This window comes from Phyllobates terribilis, unplaced genomic scaffold, assembly GCF_046119375.1.
Source record: "Phyllobates terribilis strain yellow unplaced genomic scaffold, ASM4611937v1 Scaffold_5__5_contigs__length_657084704, whole genome shotgun sequence".
Classification (NCBI taxonomy): Eukaryota; Metazoa; Chordata; class Amphibia; order Anura; family Dendrobatidae; genus Phyllobates; species Phyllobates terribilis.
The window spans coordinates 326673140-326690998 of record NW_027362765.1 but is presented as its reverse complement, the minus strand read 5'-3'; the positions used below and the strand labels follow the sequence as shown (position 1 = coordinate 326690998).

General features: G+C 45.7%; 1 protein-coding gene across 4 annotated transcripts in view; it reads left to right on the top strand.

Annotated features, from left to right (window-relative positions):
• The first annotated feature begins 7600 nt into the window (after positions 1–7600).
• The window catches only part of LOC141273145 (uncharacterized), a 127396-nt gene continuing 117137 nt past the window's right edge, over positions 7601–17859 (top strand). For 3 of the 4 annotated variants that reach the window (XM_073684585.1, XM_073684587.1, XM_073684586.1), the window contains exon 1: positions 7601–7718. The gene's annotated coding sequence lies outside the window, so the exon portion shown is untranslated. The remainder of the gene's footprint in view (positions 7719–17859) is intronic. The other variant, XM_073684589.1, reaches the window with a different exon arrangement.

Genomic DNA, 17859 nt, shown 5'->3' with positions numbered 1-17859 from the left:
AATCCCCGACATCTCTCCAATACAGCATATGTCTTTGACTAGTTCGTCTCAATTCACCTCTTTCTCATATAATCTGTTCATATGTGCAAATCATTCCAGAATTAACATTATCATTGTTGTGGCAAGTAACATCAATATACGGATTATTGTTTTTTATCCCCCCCCCTACAATTTACCCATTTACATTCAATTCATCATCAGCACATACACATATTTTAATCAATATAGATCCAAAATTCATGAGACAATCAAAATTATTCCATCAAATCACTTTACTTCATTTTTATTAACACATGCCCCAATTATTATCCAGCAGATGCTCAAGCATCATATTATATAAGAGATCCAATCCATATACACTGCTCAAAAAAATAAAGGGAACACTTAAACAACAGAATATAACTCCAAGTAAATCAAACTTCTGTGAAATCAAACTGTCCACTTAGGAAGCAACACTGATTGACAATCAATTTCACATGCTGTTGTGCAAATGGAATAGACAATAGGTGGAAATTATTGGCAATTATCAAGACACTCTCAATAAAGGAGTGGTTCTGCAGGTGGGGACCGCAGACCACATCTCAGTACCAATGCTTTCTGGCTGATGTTTTGGTCACTTTTGAATGTTGGTTGTGTTTTCACACTCGTGGTAGCATGAGACGGACTCTACAACCCACAGAAGTTGCTCAGGTAGAGCAGCTCATCCAGGATGGAACATCAATGCGAGCTGTGGCAAGGAGGTTTGCTGTGTCTGTCAGCGTAGTGTCCGGAGGCTGGAGGCGCTACCAGGAGACAGGCCAGTACACCAGGAGACGGGGAGGGGGCCGTAGGAGGGCAACAATCCGCCTTTGTGCAAGGAGGAACAAGAGGAGCATTGTCAGAGCCCTGCAAAATGACCTCCAGCAGGCCACAAATGTGCATGTGTCTGCACAAACGGTTAGAAACCGAGTCCATGAGGGTGGTATGAGGACCCGCCGTCCACAGATGAGGGTTGTGCTCACAGCCCAACACCATGCAGGATGCTTTGTATTGGCCACAGAACACCAGGATTGGCAAAGTTGCCACTGGCGCCCTGTGCTCTTCACAGATGAAAGCAGGTTCACACTGAGCACATGTGACAGACCTGACAGAGTCTGGAGACGCCGTGGAGAGCGATCTGCTGCTTGCAACATCCTTCAGCATGACCGGCTTGGCAGTGGGCCAGTAATGGTGTGGGGTGGCATTTCTTTGGAGGGTCGCACAGCCCTCCATGTGCTCGCCAGAGGTAGCCTGACTGCCATTAGGTACCGAGATGAGATCCTCAGACCCCTTGTGAGACCATATGCTGGTGCGGTTGGCCCTGGGCTCCTCCTAATGCAGGACAATGCCAGACCTCATGTGGCTGGAGTGTGTCAGCAGTTCCTGCAAGATGAAGGCATTGAAGCTATGGACTGGCCCGCCCGTTCCCCAGACCTGAATCCGATTGAGCACATCTGGGACATCATGTCTCGCTCCATCCACCAATGTCACGTTGCACCACAGACTGTCCAGGAGTTGGCAGATGCTTTAGTCCAGGTCTGGGAGGAGATCCCACAGGAGACCATCTGCAACCTCATCAGGAGCATGCCCAGGCATTGTAGGGAGGTCATACAGGCACGTGGAGGCCACACACAATACTGAGCCTCATTTTGATTTGTTTTAAGGACATTACATCAAAGTTGGATCAGCCTGTAGTGTGTTTTTCCACTTTAATTTTGGGGGTGACTCCAAATCCAGGCCTCCATTGGTTAATAAATTTGATTTCCATTGATGATTTTTGTATGATTTTGTTGTCAGCACATTCAACTTTGTACAGAACAAAGTATTCAATGAGAATATTTCATTCATTCAGATCTAGGATGTGTTATTTGAGTGCTCCCTTTATTTTTTTGAGCAGTGTATATATCAGTAATTTGACACATCAAACTACAATTTGTATCACAATAACACTCACCGCTTCGGTTCGGGGCCGTTCCGCGGACTGCGGCGGAGGGGAGAGACTCCATGAGCGAGCATGCTTCTATGTGTCTGGTCTGGGATGTATTTTCTCTCCCTAAATTTTTTTTTATTTATTTATCCCCCCCCCCCCCCCCCATATATTTATTTTTTTTTTTCCAGGATTCTTTTTGCTACCCATTACATCAATTAAATGCCTCCCTAAATCAATTTTTTGATTTCTTGTAGGAACTCCACATAGTAGATAATTACAGATTTTGACAAAATAGTAATTTTGTTAACATAGGCTTCCAGCTCACAATTAGATGATGATTTTTAAAATTTGAACAATGGCACCTCACACTGTTGATAAGAAATATATGTATACAGAAGTCCACCTATATTCATCAATTAGACTCCAGACTCCACTACAGAGAGAAGGAGTAGATTTGAGTTGGGTGTTACCTCTGAGGGTGACTCCACCTACAAGTAAAGATACTGGGTATAAGAGTGCAGTCAATTCTAAGGTCTCATACACACCTGATGAAGGCTCTATGAGCAGAAACTCATTGTGTGATCCTTTTTAAAGACTCCCTTCTCCCTTCCTTTTTTTGCATATCCATGTCCCTTAAGTGTGTTCACGGTTTTATGATTTTTTACTAAACCTACAAATATTAATCCCTTGTGGAACATCCTCCATGTGATTGCACCACATTTGGAAGATTCAACAATTTTTTGGTTACTCTTTCTTCCAAGGGAGCGCCTCCAGAATCCATTTGTCTCAATTAAGTCAGTAACGATGACAACTGTGATGATAATAATTGTGAAGTATGGTGAACAAGACCTGGAACCAGATCAGAGTATTAAGGAGGTGATGTCATCAGAGGAGAGTGCTGGTACCGGCAATAAAGATTAGAGCCGACATCCAGTCAAAGGTCTTCTGGGCCTGCAATATTAGTAATGCTGCAGATAACCTCCTAAAACTTCTTTTCTTGCTCAAATTTCTGGTATCAGATTGCACTCTCAAATATCATCTGTTCAGTGTCATCATCATCATCAGCACCCCCAAATACTTCTAGTTGTACTCCAACAGCTCATCTTTCTCCATTGCACCGCCTGATATTCATCATTGATTGTTTCTAGGAAATAGGTGTACGCTCTGAGTCATGACTTCTGTGTACGCTGCCTGTGTATAAATTCTGGCGCTATTTTAATCTGCCCTCCAAAAGCGATACATTTTTAACCATTTTCCAAATGAAAAAGCATAAAACGTCTGTCAGTACAGGGTTTTATTAGATGATTTGAGCGGTGGGGTGAAAATATGTGGAAGAACCATCAGCATTCTGAGATATGCTGATGAAAGTGAAAAGGACCTGACCCTGAAGAAAGCAAGAAATGGGACTTTTCCGGAACATCTATAAGATGACTAATGACTATCACCAAGCAGGATGTCCACATAAAGATCAACAACAAAGAATTAGAAGTGGTCAAGAGCTTAATTTTTTTTGGTGGGGGCAGTCACTCATTAATCACTGTGCCAGTCTAGCTAGTTGAGGGCTCTGTGGAGGCTATATCATCAATTCCAGTACTCCTTGTTCCTCTTTACACTAACTTAATAATATTGGCTGTGTGTTTTTGTTCATAGTCCTGCTGTTCAATATATATTGAGGTAATCAGACGCTTCCCTGACGGTATTGCATAATGCATAAGTAACTGCCTGTATTTCTCACCACTAAGAACACCAGTTATCCAGACCAAATACCCAACTTCATTTGCTGAAATACAGACCCAAGCTTGTTAGGATCCTTCACCATGCTAATCAATGTTGCCTGAATACACTCATTATTGTATCGCTCTACAGCTCTTTGGTGAACAAACTGTCTACTGTTACAGTTAAATATTTAACATTTTGACTCATTGGTCCAGAGCACCTGCTAGCATTTTTCTGTACCCCACTTTCTCTGTTTTCATGCATAGTTGAGTGGCTTGACCTTGTTTCCACATCGAAGGTATGGCTTTTTAGCTGCAATTCTTCCATGAAGACGCTTTCTGGCCAAATTTCTCTGATCAGTAGATGGGTTTGCTTTGAAATATTTGCCTGGGAGAGACCCTGCTGATGCAGTATTACTACCTTGTGTCTTGTTGCTGTGCTCAGTCTTGCCATGGTGTATGACTTGTTGTGACCAGAAGCTGTCTTCCACAACCTCATCTTTGTAACAGAATTTATACCTCTTCCAGTTTTAAGCCTCCCACACAGCCATTTCGACTTCAATTAATGAGTGTATTTCAACCTTCATATTAAAATGATTATCATTATCACCTGTTTGATATAATTGGTTACTCCTTCACCTGACTGTATTCCTATAAAATCCCTGACTTTGTGCAAATATATCTAGAAGAATTGAAGCTGTTATGAAGGCACAGGGTGCTCACACCAAAATTAGATTTGATTTAGATTTCTCTTTTGTTCATTCACTTTGCATTGACAGCTTAGTAGGGTTAATCCTACTCACGGGTCCTCTTTAATAAATTTGTCATATCATTCAACTGCTGTGCATCATCCCCAGAAATATTACTCCAGTCAGGGACTGAAGATCATTGTATGAAGTAAGGCCTGCATGATCTTGCCTCTCTTTTTGAGATGCTCAAAAATTTTGCAACATTGCAAGACATTTTAAGTCAGAATTGTGACAAAAAAAGACCTTTCTGAATTGGTCCCTACTAGTGATGAGCGAGCACTAAAATGCTCGGGTGCTCGAAGCTCGGGTCGAGCACATCGGAATACTCGGGTGCTCGACCCGAGCAACGAGCCCAATGTAAGTCTATGGGAAACTCGAGCATTTTTCTGGCCGCCCCCCCCCCCCCCAGCCATCTGCAGAAGATCAAAAATTGCCCAAATCGATGGGAACAGTGCTCAATTAAACGTCAGGCAGGCAGAATATATAGGCAGACAGGCAGGCAGGGTATATAGGAGGGTGCATGAAAAACATAGCAGGGAACTTGGAACACACTAGTGCCCTCCGATTTTCATGCACCCGTCTCTTTAAAAAAGCCGGCCGGCAATTCAGCAACGGCATACACAGGTACCCGACAATTTAGAACAGAAAGAATAGAGCATCACACATAGATTAGATAGATAGAAATATGTCAGTCACATATATAATAAGTACAGTGACAGTGTTGGTTACTGTACTTGTCATTTAGTGTAAAGGATTTATTAAAAAAAATAATAGTGTTTTCATGCACCTGTCTCTTTAAAAAAGCCGGCCGGCAATTCATCATCGGTACCGACAATTTAGAACAGAAAGAATAGAGCATCACACATAGATTAGATAGATAGAAACATGTCAGTCACATATATATGAAGTACAGTGATAGTGTTGGTTACTGTACTTGTCATTTAGTGTTAAAATAAAGGATTTATTGAAAAAAAAATTGGCGTGGGGTTCCCTGTAATTTTAGTCTCTGCCCTGTAGCGGTGGAAGTGGGGTAATAGGGTTGGGGTTGATGTCAGCTTATAATGCCAGCTGACATCAAGCCCAGGTTAGTAATGGAGAGGCATCTATAAGACACCCCCATTACTAACCCCATAGTCAAAGTTAAAAAAACCACAAACACCCAGAATAAAGTCCTTTAATTGAAATAAAGACACATTCCTTTAATGTTCTAAATTAAACCCTACTTACCGTATCGCCCATTCCAGCTGAAGCCAATGTCTTCTGCAATAAAAGTAAAATAATAAACGAACCTCATCCTTACCTTTCCATGGTTCCCAAGACAGCTTCAGCTCTGCTACATTCACATGACAGGCTGGAGCGCAGCAGAACGCTGCCATCCAGCTTGCCATGCCGCAGACACTGAGAATTAAGTTTTCCCAAAAATTTTGACGTGGGCTTCGCCATATTTTTGTATGCCAGCCAGGTACAGCATCCAGGAACGGGCTGTCCCCAACCCCCAGCTGCCTATTTATACCTGGCCGGACACAACAATATAGGGAAGCCCTTTTTTTTTATTATTTCATGAATTTCATGAAATAATTCTCCCACACTGGGATGGCATTTTGATGACAGGCTGGATCGCAGCTGAGCGCTGCAATCCAGCTTGTCATCCTTCAGAGACACTGCAGAGCGCAAGCATGTGTCTGCGACATGGCAAGCTGGATGGCAACGTTCTGCTGCACTCCAGCCTGTTATGTCAATCTAGCAGAGCTGAAGCTGTCCTGGGAACCATGGAAAGGTAAGGATTAGGTTGGTTTATTATTTTACTTTTATTGCAGGAGATTGTTGGCTTCAGCTGGAATGGGCAATACGGTAAGTAGGGTTTAATTTAGAACATTAAAGGAATGTGTCTTTATTTCAATTAAAGGACTTTATTCTGGGAGTTTGTGTTTTTTTTTACTTTGACTATGGGGTTAGTAATGGGGGTGTCTTATAGATGTCTCTCCATTCCTAACCTTGGCTTGATGTCAGCTGGCATTATAAGCTGACATCAACCCCAACCCTATTACCCCACTGCCACCGCTACAGGGCAGTGGGAAGAGCGAGGTTAAGTGCCATTTCTGGGGCGGCTGATGGCTGGTGTTTCTAGCCTGGGAGGGGGCCAATATTCATGGCACCCTTCCTGGGCTATTAATATCAGCCCCCAGCTGTCTGACTAGCCTTTGCTAGCTATTAAAATAGAGGGGACCCACGTCATTTTTTTTGGGTCCCCCATTTTAATAGCTAGTAAAGGCTAGGTATTCAGCTGGGGGCTGATATTAGTAGCCTGGGAAGCTCTGTGGGTATTACCCCCTTCCCAGGCTTCAAACATCTGCCCCAGCCGTCTGCTTAACCTCCGCTAGAGACTAAAATTACGGGGAACCCCAAACCAATTTTTTTTTTTTAATAAATCCTTTATTTTAACACTAAATGACAAGTACAGTAACCAACACTATCACTGTACTTATTATATATGTGACTGACATGTTTCTATCTATCTAATCTATGTGTGATGCTCTATTCTTTCTGTTCTAAATTGTCGGGTACCGATGATGAATTGCCGGCCGGCTTTTTTAAAGAGACAGGTGCATGAAAACACTATTATTTTTTTTAATAAATCCTTTAACACTAAATGACAAGTACAGTAACTAACACTGTCACTATACTTATTATATATGTGACTGACATGTTTCTATCTATCTATTCTATGTGTGATGCTCTATTCTTTCTGTTCTAAATTGTCGGGTACCGGTGTATGCCGTTGCTGAATTGCCGGTTTTTCATGTTTCACTGTGAGCACTGTTCCCATCGATTTGGGCAATCACTGTAATGCCACAACCACCATGGCTGTCGCATTACAATGAGTGGCAGACAATCCCTGCATGATTGGTGCTCTAAATAGCGCCAGACATGCAGGACGGGGACCCGAGCTCCCGCCTGAGCATCGCGCAAGTGCTCGGCGAGCTCCGAGCATCTCGAGTACTGAGATGCTCGGGCAAGTACCGAGCAGTGGCGAGCATGCTCGCTCATCACTAATCCCTACATGTTCTCTGAAACACTGAAGCATCTCAGAGTAATGTATTCCTGGCTGCAATTGTGCAGCCAGGCTCTGATTCATGCTGCTCTGATTCATTTGGTTCTGGCTGCATTAATATAGTGACAGTTTCTCTTTAATTATTATTTTTTCTTATCTCAAGTGTAATGGGAGCATATTATAAAACAGACTGGAGAAAGCAGACATTGTACTGGGAGGCTTACATTGCTTGTGTACAGATCAAAGGTGCATACGTGAGTATCGTTTACTCTAACAGTTTCTTTTTGGTAGAATATATAGACTTGTGCATTCATAAATTTACCTGTATATCTTATTACAAAGCATAATGTCAGAACGTATTTATAACTGGTAAACTGCAGTAAAATCAGTAATAGTCTTTGATTCCATGTCCCTATGTCACATTAACAGTGGTCCAGGGAGCTCAGATATGGAGGGTAGTTTGCTAGAGTCCTCACACTGGAAGAGTCCTCACACTGGAGACATCAGTTCTTTTAAACCACTTTTCATTATTTTCGTTTTGAAGAAAAATTTCAGGTGAAATCAATGTTCCTATGTGTTATAATACGTATAGACTCTTAAACTCAAGATATTTTGTAATAAGAAGAGAATTACTGGGATTGGCAAATTATTGTGTGAACTGGATTTACAGTGAATGTTTTAAAATGTAAAGTAGATTGATTAGTGCCCAAATAATTTCTATTAGGTCAATGGTAGGAGAATGAACTGCAGTAATGGATGTCAGGTGTCTGTTTTGAATTTACAAGAACATATTTTTTATCCAGAAGTGGGAACCTTTTAGAGTACTAGCAGAATTTCCCCGCTTCACATGGGTATATTTGGTTTAATTTTTTTGTTGTTTTACTTTGTTGTTTGCTTCTGATATGAAGCCCACATACTGGTTCTAGAGAGATGAAGCCCAATGTACAACCATCTGAAGTGGCTGATTTACCTGGGTGACAAAGTTTGGTTCAGTCTTTTGGCTGTAAATAAATATATACATTGGTGTCTGTTCTGTTATAGTTTTTTTTCCAGTATCTCGAGAACTGTACATTTTTGAGAGCTGAAACCCATTTGAATAGGCTGTAACCTAATATTTTTTTTATATTCAGTATTTTGGGAAACATTAGGTTTCCGAAAGCTAAAACCCAGAGTAAAACCTTTCAAAGTGCCCAATTTACCTATGTGGCATGTTTGGGGTAAATTGACCCAGTCACTTGACCATAAATTAATGTTTGCTTTCATGTGTTTTTTTTACAAACCCTTTTGAGAACTCTTTTGTGTTACAGTTTTTGGCAAATATGACAAAAACAGTAGATCTTAGAGAGCTGAAACCTGATATAAAACCTTTCCAAGTTCCGTATTTATCTACCGTATTTTTCGGACTATAAGATGCACTTTTTTCCTCCAAAATTTTGGAGGAAAGTGGGGGGGTGCGTCTTATAGTCTGATATACACTGCTCAAAAAATTAAAAGGAACACTTAAACACCAGAATATAAGGCCAAGTAAATCAAACTTCTGTGAAATCAAACTGTCCACTTAGGAAGCAACACTGATTGACAATCAATTTCACATGCTGTTGTGCAAATGGAATAGACAATAGATGGAAATTATTGGCAATTATCAAGACACCCTCAATAAAGGAGTGGTTATGCAGATGGAGACTACAGACCACATCTCAGTACCAATGCTTTCTGGCTGATGTTTTGGTCACTTTTGATTGTTGGTTGAGCTTTTACACTCGTGGTAGCATGAGACGGACTCTACAACCCACTGAAGTTGCTCAGGTAGTGCAGCTCATCCAGGATGGCACATCAATGCGAGCTGTGGCAAGAAGGTTTGCTGTGTCTGTCAGCATAGTGTCCAGAGGCTGGAGGTGCTACCAGGAGACAGGCCAGTACACCAGGAGACATGGAGGGGGCCGTAGGAGGGCAACAACTCAGCAGCAGGACCGCTACCTCTGCCTTTGCGCAAGGAGGAACAGGAGGAGCACTGCCAGAGCCCTGCAAAATGACCTCCAACAGGCCACAAATGTGCATGTGTCTGCACAAACGGTTAGAAACCGACTTCTTGAGGGTGGTATGAGGGCCCAATGTCCACAGATGGGGGTTGTACTCACAGCCCAACACCATGTAGGACGCTTGGCATTTGCCACAGAACATCAGGATTGGCAAACTCGCCACTGCGGCCCTGTGCTCTTCATATATGAAAGCAGGTTCACACTGAGCACATGTGATAGACGTGACAGAGTCTGGAGACACCGTGGAGAGCGATCTGCTGCCTACAACATCCTTCAGCATGACCGGTTTGGCAGTGGGTCAGTAATGGTGTGGGGTGGCATTTCTACCTCTGGCTACCTCCATGTGCTCGCCAGAGGTAGCCTGACTGCAATTAGGTACCGAGATGAGATCCTCAGACCCCTTGTGAGACCATATGCTGGTGCGGTTGGCCCTGGTTTCCTCCTAATGCAGTACAATGCCAGACCTCATGTGGCTGGAGTGTGTCAGCAGTTCCTGCAAGATGAAGGCATTGAAGCTATGGACTGGCCCGCCCATTCCCCAGACCTGAATCCGATTGAGCACATCTGGGACATCATGTTTCGCTGCACCACAGACTGTCCAGGTTTGGGAGGAGATCCCACAGGAGACCATCCGCAACCTCATCAGGAGGATGCCCAGGCGTTGTAGGGAGGTCATACAGGCATGTGGAGGCCACACACAATACTGAGCTTCATTTTGACTTGTTTTAAGGACATTACATCAAAGTTGGATCAGCCTGTAGTGTGTTTTTCCACTTTAATTTTGGGGGTGACTCCAAATCCAGGCCTCCATTGGTTAATAAATTTGATTTCCATTGATGATTTTTGTGTGATTTTGTTGTCAGCACATTCAACTTTGCACAGAACAAAGTATTCAATGAGAATATTTCATTCATCCATATCTAGGATGTGTTATTTGAGTGTTCCCTTTATTTTTTTGAGCAGCGTACATAAATTCTGTGGCTGTGGGTGGTGTGGGATGTGGGGGAAGCGACAGTGGCGTTGTAGCGGTGCACAGAAGGCAGCAGCTGCATGCTGCAGCCTACATTGTTCCCGCTACTAAAGAAAATGAATATTCACTGCTCCCCACGCCCATGGGGCCCATATTCATTCCCCCTAATAGCGTGCACGCTGTATCCGCAGCGCGGCTCCTGCTGCACTCGGCTGTCAGTGTGCCGGCTATTAAAGGCCATGAATATTCACCACTCCCATGGGTGTGGCGAATATTTATGGCCTTTAATAGCGGGTGCACATGACCGCAGAGCACAGCAGGAGCCGCGCTGCAAGCTAAAGTGTGCGCGCTTATTAGGGAGAATGAATGGTCACTGTTCCCCATGCACGCAGTCCCAGCGTGGGGAGCAGTGACTATTCTGGCACCGAGCGGAACACAGCACTGGAGGAGAGAGTAGGTGAGTATGATTGTTTATTTTTTTTCTGTACAGCGTGACGGGGATCAGGGGGTGCCAAGCATACCAGGATGAGGGGGCCATACATACAGGGATGAGGGGGACCATACGTACAAGGATGAGGGAAGCCATACCTACAAGGATGAGGGAGGCCATATATACAGGGATGAAGGATGAGGGGGTCTATACATACAGGGATGAAGGGTGCCATACATACCAGGATGAGGAGGGGCATACATACAGGGATAAAGAGTGCCATACATACCAGGAAGAGAAATGAAGGTACTATACATACAAGGAAGAGGGATGAAGATGCCATACATACCGGGATAGGTGTAAGGGGGGCCATACATACCAGGATGAAGGGTGCCATACAAAATACGGTATTTGCCAGATGTGGGTCAGAGAGGTCCAGTCGTTTGGCTGTAAAATAATATTTGTGCGTGTATTTAGTTTTTTTTCTTTTTGGGAGGAGGGATATATTGAGAACGGTAGGTTCGAGAGGACTGAAACTCAGTCGAAAACATTTCAAATTGCCTGATTCACCAATATTTCAAATTTGGGGCAGATTTGTCTAGTCTAGAGAACAGTAGGTGCATAAAGAATGGACATCAGACAACAGACATGAGGGTTTCCTAATTACGTGATACCGTTGTTTTAAGTATGGAGTTTCTGAAATCATGGACCTTTCAGTTTTTAGAAAATTGAATTTAGAAAAAGAATTAAAAAAAAAATGTTAAAGAGCTACTTTGAAGGATATTAACCCCTTCATGACATATCACGTACATGTATTTCATATGTTGTGTCCCTGCTTTTGATGAGAGCGAACAAGCTGAACTAGAATCTTTCCTGGCAGATGATCGCTGATTTAATCAGTCATTATGTGCCTTTAACAGATGCGGGTGGAGGGGAGCTCTGCTAGTAGCTGTTAACCTGTTAAATGTCACTTTCACTCTCTGACAGCACGTTTCAGCAGGGTGGTGTGACACTCAACCCCTGTCATTACTATACTCCTGTGAAAACCAGCCTATAGCTGGTATGATGCTGATGAACTGCTATGTATTACAAAAGTGATCATGTGATCCCAACTTTAAGTCCCATTAGAGGATTATTAAATATAGGGAAAAGTAAAAAAAAAGTTTTTCAAAAAAATTTTAAAAAAACTTCAAAAATTCAAATCACCCCCCTTTTGCCCCATTAAACATAAAACAATTAAAAAAATACAAAAATACACATTTGGTATCTCTGAATTCATAAAAGTTTGATCTATCAAAATATAAAGTTAATTAATATGATCTTTAAATGGTGAAACGAGAACAAAAATCAACACACCAGAATAACTTTTATTTGCCTACCGCAACATTGCAATAAAATGCAATAAGAGGAGATCAAAACATTTTATTTACCCTAAAATAGTATCACTAAAAATATCAGTTCAGGGCGCAAAAAATAAGCCTTCATACAGCCCCATATCCCGAAAAATGAAAACGTTATCTGGCAGACAAAGTGAAGTAGACCAAAAGATCTTCAAAAGCTAGACATCATGCTGCAATCTAAAGGAATTCAGGAACAAATGAGAAACAAAGTAATTGAGATTTATCAGTCTGGAAAACGTTATAAGCACCCGGTGCCTGGGAACAGCGGTAACTGTACACTAATTCCCAAGTTCCAGTACGTGTGATACTGATGCGGCACATGGGCAGCACATGGTTGCCACACATGTGACACACATGGACACATGGGACACAGATATCTCCAATGCTGGTGCAGTGCAGCCTTAGAAATCTAAAAAAAGTTATGGCTCCCAGAATAATTGAATTAAAAAAAAAATTCCCTTACCTTTTAGGTCGTGTTCACATGTTCAGTATTTGGTCAGTATTTTACATCAGTATTTGTAAGCCAAAACCAGGAGTGGAACAATCAGAGGAAAAGTATAATAGAAACACGTCACCACTTCTTTATTTATCACGTGTTACGCACAAGCCCGGACTGACTGGCGTGAGCGTGATTAGTGATCCCACTGGACCATGAACCAAGGAGTGCCTGGAGGGGCGTGACTAAGTATCAACCCGGTCCGACCAAGGTCGCATGGCGGCTCAGTCGACTTCGTGAACCAGGGAGGAGACCAGGTGCTACTCCAGGTCAGACCCCGGTCACAGCTGTTGACCCACACCAGGGAATGCAGGAACAGGCAGGTTAGACTGGCATATAGACAGGTGGGTACTGGCAGGCATGGCTGGTATGCAGAGAGGTGGGTAATGGCAGGCACGGCTGGTATGCAGACAGGTGGGCACTGGCAGGCACGGCTGGCATGCAGACAGGTGGGCACTGGCAGGCCCGGCTGGCATGCAGACAGGCGGGCACTGGCAGGTAGGAACGCAGGCAGGATAGGGACCAGTACAGACTGGGATACAGGAACGGAGCTGCAGGTGCAGTAGACAAGCAGAGCAGAGCAAAACCCGCTGGTGCGGTAGACCAGCAGAGAAGAGCAAAACCCGCAGGTGCAGTAAACAAGCAGAGCAGAGCAAAACCCGCAGGTGCGGTAAACAAGCAGAGCAGAGAAAAACCCGCAGGTGGGGTAAACAAGCAGAGCAGAGCAAAACCCGCTGGTGCGGTAAACAAGCAGAGCAGAGCAAAACCCGCAGGTGCATTGAACAAGCAGAGCAGAGTGAAACCGCAGGTGCGGTGAACAAGCAGAGCAGAGCGAAACCGCAGGTGCGGTGAACAAGCAGAGAAAGAGTGAAACCGCCAGTGCGGTGAACAAGCAGAGCAGAGCAAAACCGCTGGTGTAGTGGACAAGCAGCGTGGAGCGAAACCGCAGGTGCGGTGGACAAGCAGAGCAGAGCAAAACCGCAGGTGCGGTGAACAAGCAGAATCAGATACACACAAGATACTTACAATGAAGAAGCGAGTGTACACCAAACTCACAAACAAAAGTTCAGAGACAACGAGTTGGAGTTAGGTGCAGGTTCAGACACTGCAGGAAAAGGGAAGGTTCGGACATAGAGACAAACAGGTAACGGGCTAGGACACAGTTCAGACAGGGACTGAACCAGGAACAAGATACAGGAACGAGCCTGGGAACTCAGCCCCCAGGGTGGCGGAGACAGACTAGAAGTCACAGATACAGGTAACAGGCCTGGATATACAGCCCCCAGGGGCGGAACAGACAAGATACAGGACAGGACCTGGCAACTCAGTTGCAAGGAACACACTGAAGAAAAGTGTTGCTCAGGCACCCCCTACTGGGTGGAGGGGGTTTAAGTATCCAGTGACTCACAGCAATAGGCTGAGGAGACATTAGGAGTGCGCACACCGTAACTATAAGAATCAGGCAGTAGCCGCGCCGCCGCCCTAAGCAATCAGACAAGAGACACAGCAGGCACCGGAGCAAAGTGTGCAGCCCGGACCGATAGGTAAGATGGCGGTCTTGCATGGTGGGAGGTGGTAAGCCATGCCAGCACGCCGCCAGGGATGTTTCAGTACCCTCCCCTTTACACCCCCTCTTCTTCAAGCCTGCAAGGATTTTCTGCAGAGAATTTGGAGGCCGATCCTTCTCTTCAAGAAGATTACCTCTTCTGTCCACTAGAGGGAACGAAACTGGTCTCACCATTTTGGTGACTAGGATGCTTCCTCCCATCGAGCCATCCTCAGCAACAGATGAAGTGAGTGAAGTACCAGGAACAAGACACAGGAAAGTCTCTCTACATTTGTTAATATCGGATACATAGCACCCCAAAAGAATAACGGGACAACTGGAGATCCTCCACCGGGTTGAAGGGGTGCAGAGACTCGGGGGTAACCACCGCCTTGACGTACACTTTGCCAAGCTTACTGGATGAAGTGGGTGAAGTACCAGGTACAGGGTGCAGAAAAGTCTCTCTCCATTTGTTATCAGGTAGCACCCCAAAGGATTCAGGAGGCAACTGGAGGTCCTCCGCCTGGTTGGAGGGGTGCAGAGACTTGGAGGTAGCCACCGCCTTGATGGACTTATTGCCAGATCTGTAAGAGATGGAGGATCCCTGCCTAGGGACCAACTTCAGTTTGGCCTCTAAGATGACACGTCTGCGAGGTGGGGCGGTGCCTAAAGCCAGATCATTGGTACAATCGTCGAGACTGTGTGGGGACAATGCCTCCGCTTCCCTTCCTTCGGAGACTTCAGCACACAGCGAGTCAGCGACTAGCAGATCTGGTGAAGAAGAAGAAGAAGAAGACACTGCTGACTGTGCTGAAGATATGGGGACTGGACACCCCTTGTACCTCAGCAGTCCCCCAGGAAACATCATGCAGGATCTCCAGACCGGAGCGGGCACTAGATCTCTCGGCTCTGGACGACCTGTGAGTAAACCGGACAGCACCTGGAATGTGAACTTCTTCATGTGTAATGCTCCAATCTGGAGTTTAATTTGTACAGACATATTTTGACTGTTTCTGAGTAGGGCTCGTCCTTCCGCTGACAATGCCCAAACCGGATTCTGGAGTTGTCGGACGGGAATCAGACACTGACTCTTCAAGGCTTTACGCCCGAAACTTCCGGCTAATCCGAGGCCTTCACTTGCCACGGTGACAGTCACGGTCATCTGTGGAGAGGAAACACTAACGCCAAGGGCAGCCTCTCCTACAGGCCTAATGTCTTGGGATTCTCCAACCTTCACTGGACAGAGACCATCAGGGTGTCCCAAACAACCGCAGCGGGACCGCAATCCAATTTTGTGACCGAGTTCCGGCCTCTGCTTTGCCTGACGAACATGGTCATCCTTCATGGATTCTATGCGGGTAGCTGCCTCAACAGGCTGGGGAACAGGATGTCTTTGGGAGGACAGAACCTGGCGTGACGGTTTACCTCTACGCCTTGCACGTCTGGACTGCCTCTTGAGGTTGGGAAGAGAAGTATTCTGTGGAGCATTGTCATCCTGTGGGAATTCTGTGTGGGTGGCAGTCTCTTCAGGCTGGAGAGCTGGTGGGCTACCTACACGCATCACCCATCGGGACTGCTCCAGGATATTGGGAAGGGAAGCTTTAGCAGAAGCCTCAGGGTTAGGGTCATCGAAGACCATTAGAAAGGCCCCCAGGAAGGCCTGCAGGTCAGAGACGATAGGATCCCATGCTTCCCATAGAGGGGTGATCCAATTCAAGGCATCACCCGCTAAGTAGAACAACATGAATGCTACTTTAACTCGATCAGTGGGAAAATAGTGAGCATAGAATTTGAAATGCAGCATACATTGCTCCACAAACGCACGGCATTGTTTTGGATCCCAATAGTACCGTGGTCGATCTGCAGGAACAAGTGCTGATAGCTCCATTTGGGTTGGTGCGTAAATCGCCTGGACCTCAGCTTGAGAAAATTTTTTTCCTTGGTGCACGTATTCGCCAGACAAGAATTCAAATGTCTCTGAGAGCGAAGGGCCATGGGGCTCAACGCTGACCATGGCCTGAGCAAACTGTTACACACACGCCCGGACTGACTGGCGTGAGCGTGATTAGTGATCCCACTGGACCATGAACCGAGGAGTGCCTGGAGGGGCGTGACTAAGTATCAACCCGGTCCGACCAAGTTCGCACGGCGGCTCAGTCGACTCCGTGAACCAGGGAGGAACCGAGCAGAGGGACCAGGTGCTTCTCCAGGTCAGACACCGGTCACAGCTGTTGACCCACACCGGGCAATGCAGGAACAGGCAGGTTAGACTGGCATATAGACAGATGGGTATTGGCAGGCACGGCTAGTATGCAGATAGGTGGGCACTGGCAGGCACGGCTGGCATGCAGACAGGTGGGTACTGGCAGGCACGGCTGGCATGCAGACAGGTGGGCACTGGCAGGTAGGAACACAGGCAGGATAGGGACCAGTACAGACTGGGATACAGGAATGGAGCCGCAGGTGCGATAGACAAGCAGAGCAGAGCCAAACCCGCACGTGCGGTAGACAAGCAGAGCAGAGCAAAACCTGCAGGTGCGGTAGACAAGCAGAGCAGAGCAAGACTCGCAGGTGCGGTAGACAAGCAGAGCAGAGCAAAACCTGCAGGTGCGGTATACAAGCAGAGCAGAGCAAAACCCGCAGGTGCGGTAGACAAGTAGAGCAGAGCAAAACCCGCAGGTGCGGTAGACAAGCAGAGCAGAGCAAAACCCGCACCTGCGGTAGACAAGCAGAACAGAGCAAAACCCGCAGGTGCGGTATACAAGCAGAGCAGAGCAAAACCCGCAGGTGCGGTAGACAAGCAGAGCAGAGCAAAACCCGCAGGTGCAGTAAACAAGAACAGCAGACAAAACCCGCAGGTGCGGTAAACAAGCAGAGTAGAGCAAAACCCGCAGGTGCGGTAAACAAGCAGAGTAGAGCAAAACCCGCTGGTGCGGTGAACAAGCAGAGCAGAGCGAAACCGCAGGTGCGGTGAACAAGCAGAGCAGAGTGAAACCGCAGGTGCGGTGAACAAGCAGAGCAGAGCAAAACCGCAGGTGCGGTGAACAAGCAGAGCAGAGCGAAACCGCCGGTGCGGTGAACAAGCAGAGCAGAGCAAAACCGCTGATGAGGTGGACAAGCAGAGAGGAGCGAAAACGCAAGTGCGGTGGACAAGCAGAGCAGAGCAAAACCGGAAGTGCGGTGAACAAGCAAAGCAGAGCAAAACGGCAGGTGCGGTGAACAAGCAGAGCAGAGAAAAACCGCAAGTGCGGTGAACAAGCAGAACCAGATACACACAAGATACTTACAATGAAGTAGTGAGTGTACACAAAACTCACAAACAGAAGTTCAGAGACAACGAGTTGGAATTAGGTGCAGGTTCAGACACTGCAGGAAAAGGGAAGGTTCGGACATAGAGACAAACAGGTAACGGGCTAGGACACAGTTCAGACAGGGACTGAACCAGGAACAAGATACAGGAACGAGCCTGGGAACTCAGCCCCCAGGGTGGCGGAGACAGACTAGAAGTCACAGA